Raw genomic sequence first — 3,536 nt, 5'->3', positions numbered from 1 at the left:
ATCAGCGACCAACCTGTCCTGCAGCTCATTTCTCTTCTATCACTATGCTCCTAGAATGGCTCTCCCCAACCCCCTTGTTATAGAGCTCATTCCGGAAGTCTCAGCCTAAATGAATCTTTCAACACTTTGAGGCTTCCGAATCTGGGCTCCGATAACTCTCTGTTAACAGCTTACCTGATTCCCCCATGATTATTTGTTCTCTTTTTCTTAAAGGAGACAAAGAGCCCCTTAAAGGGAGAACTGTATCTTCGGATTCTCCTCTACCACTCTCTAATTTAGGCCAAGCATGATGTCTGTCCCATAGGAGACGATCAATAAATATCCGTTGAAAGACTTAGAGTCAGTCTCATCCAATGATGATGCCAACTGAATTTGCCCATTTGAAACCCAAACTTCCTCCTCTCTCCCCTAGTCAATAGTAAATGCAGTGCAAAATATCTGGGAAGATGCCTCACTTCTCCACTTCCTTTTGCCCGCCTCGCGGAGGCTCAGAGGCAGGTGCCTTCAGGAGGAAAGTCGAGGATAATGGCAAGTGATGCAGACTTCAGCCTGACAGCTGCTGATCTTTGCTTCAGCTGATTTCCCCCTTTGCAAACGGTTATTGGCAATTGAAACCGCAAATCTACTATCTGCTCCCCTATGTAAATTGCATTTACATTTAAATTGTGCATTCTTCCAAAGGAAGGGGTTAGTAAATAACAGCAGATTAAACTTGAGGAGAGGAAATTGTGCCCCACGTCAAACCTGAGACCGAAGTGACATCTGGCTTTTACTATTTCCGTTATTTCGGCTTAATAACAGCATGTGGCATTAAGGGAAAAGAAATTGGATCTACATTTTAATGAAAAGAGGAAGCTCTCAGGGTTTAGATACCTTATCATGTTGAATACCTTCTCGATTGGCAATTAAAACCTGCTTGCCTCAAGAAATGGAATAAAATATCTTTGCAGCCATGGAGGGAATAAGAAACAAAACACAAACAAGTGCCCAGGACTGCACAGGTAACATGGAGGGAAAGGGGAGCTGCAAACATCAAAATCAAGTATTTCCGGGCCCTACAGAGTATAGGAATTCTTAAACAGAGTAATGCTGAGAACAGAATCCTAGATAGGCTGGTGGGATCTTCAGGAAAATAATTTCAGACAGAATAGTTTGCACATAATAGGAGGCTCAACCCAGTCAGATGGTCTGATAGAATCCTTTGTCAACGTAGTTCCTTTAAACCGCTGAGGTCTCAGAAAATATTCTAGAAATGCCTGTTTCATCCTAATAGTCTGTTTAAATGCAAGCAGTTCCACCTGCTGGCTGCTTTTTTGTTGAAAGCAATTCTGGGAAATGTAAACAAAATGCTTATGCATCCTAATAACCCAAGCCTATCATTTATTTGCTTTCATTGAAACAAATGTGTCAATTTTCCAAGTCTTTGTTTGGGGAATCCAATGTTTGGATGTTGGCAAATGTTTGCCTTACATGTTTGTTTGGAAACTGATGCTCTATTCAGAAACTCTGGAGCTGTAGCCCTTGAAACCACAGCCTGGAATCAGTCAATGAGCCTCCTGACGATACACAGAAAGATGTTTAATCTTTTCCCAGGCTCTGGGTGGCGTTGAAATGGTCGAGTCCCATGGACAAGTGTGAATGGGATGGAGCCTCCTAGGAAGAAACTACACATGGAGGCTTTGAAGATATGGCTCAGGAATAATTAGAATGGGAAACATGTATATAGTGCTTACTAAGCGCCAGGCATTTTATGTGTATTATAAACCCGGTTGCCACCGAGTAACAGCCCTGTAAGATAGGTACTATTGTCATCCCCATTACAGAGGAGGAAAAGGAGACACAGGTTAGTAACTTACCTTCCTGATGTCACCCAGCTGCTAAGAAATAAGAGTTAGGACGGCCTCCAAGCGGGCTGGCTCACTGTCTGTCCCCTTAACCCATTCAGGTGACTCCCTCCTATCCCTGGCATTTAATGAAGGCAGGGTGTTCTCCCATATTTAGGTTTTGTCTTGCGTAACTGTTTCTAAATTCTCAGCCGTTCTTTTTAAAAAGACTCAAGCTGATCACCTAACGGATCTTCTTACTCTTAAACGAGCAATTCCTTGACAAGTTAATATAGCCATCTTCTCTTTTCTCACTTCTGCCTAGAGTCCAAGGCCAAATTACCCACCTACCACCGTGGGTCTTTTGAAGATGGCGGAGACCCTTGAGTTTGTTTGATTTTTCCTTTATCTTCCCAGTTTCCTGGCACTGTTTGGTTGGGTAGCAGGTCTTTCCCCTCACTTCCTGTGCATACATGATAACTTCTCTGCATCCCTTGACATTTTATCATGGCAGGCTGCCTCTAAAGTCAACCACTGTCTCCTTCCGTTTGAACTCAGGTTAAATTAATCATCTGGCTTTCACATCAGTCTGTTGCTATGGGGGTTACTGATGTCACACTGTCCGGATTATGATTACCGTAATATCTAATAGGCAAAGAGGGACCGGTTGTTACTAGAAACCCTTGGGTGAAAGTCCCCCAGCTTTAGTAACCAACCCAAATGCATAGACTTTAGACAACCATGTAAAGGGGTAAGTGGATTAATCATCCCGTTGGATTCCATTTGAATCTTTTTCTTCCGTATGTGTGTTCCCTCTAGGCAATTGCCTAGTGTCACTTGAAATTGATGAGGGTTCTTTTGGAGGTTATTTTGGGGAAGGCGGCAAAACAACAGACAGCTGTTCTCAAGAACAAATGTCACGGGGCGTGCCCAAGCTAGTTTCTAATGATAATAAGAATAATTAAAAAAAAAATCCGAGGTGTATTGTCCTTTTCCTTTCTATATTAGGTTGTTTCCTAAGGGCCAAAAATGTTAATTCAGCTTCCCCAACACATAGAAAAGAAGGAAACTTCCATTTACTAAGCCCCTACTGTGCGCCAGAATGTGACTGTGGTCCAAGTGCAGCTTTAAAGAGGAGAACTGTAAAGCAAGGCGTTCTCCAACAGCCCTGTTATACATGACTACTCACAGCTTCTTCTAGCTTGTATACCACGTACTTCCTAATTGGACATTGATTGATCACCAATAAAGGCAAAGTCATTACTTAAAATTGGTCCAGATCCTCTTACGCTGAGTGATCGTCTTGCAGTGGTTTTCACAGCAATATTAAAAAACCTGGAAACATAATAGAAGTGAGGTACAACACATACACTTCTGTATTACAGATCTCTGTTGAAAGGTGTGACACACGGGTCTTTTCCAAGACTTTGTTAGGTAGGTGGAGGGGTCCTTTTGGGGGGATAAATTTATCAGGTGCATAGATCTGATGGAACTTGAGGCTAGTGTAGGACGGGTAAGCCAATCATGACTGGTGTAAGACTGTATAAATCAATTTATGTGCCAGAGAATGAATAGCTGACTTTTTTTTTCTTCTTCCAAATGCCAATTCAGCAATTACAAAGTCTGCTGGCGGTTAATTAAAAACTACCATCTCGTTATGTTCCGAGTTAAATTACAAGTGTGAAAACTACTAGTGTTTGCAGTAACCGAACG

This window comes from Mustela nigripes, chromosome 10 (genome assembly GCF_022355385.1).
Source record: "Mustela nigripes isolate SB6536 chromosome 10, MUSNIG.SB6536, whole genome shotgun sequence".
In the NCBI taxonomy this organism is placed as follows: domain Eukaryota; kingdom Metazoa; phylum Chordata; class Mammalia; order Carnivora; family Mustelidae; genus Mustela; species Mustela nigripes.
This window is presented reverse-complemented; position numbering follows the sequence as displayed.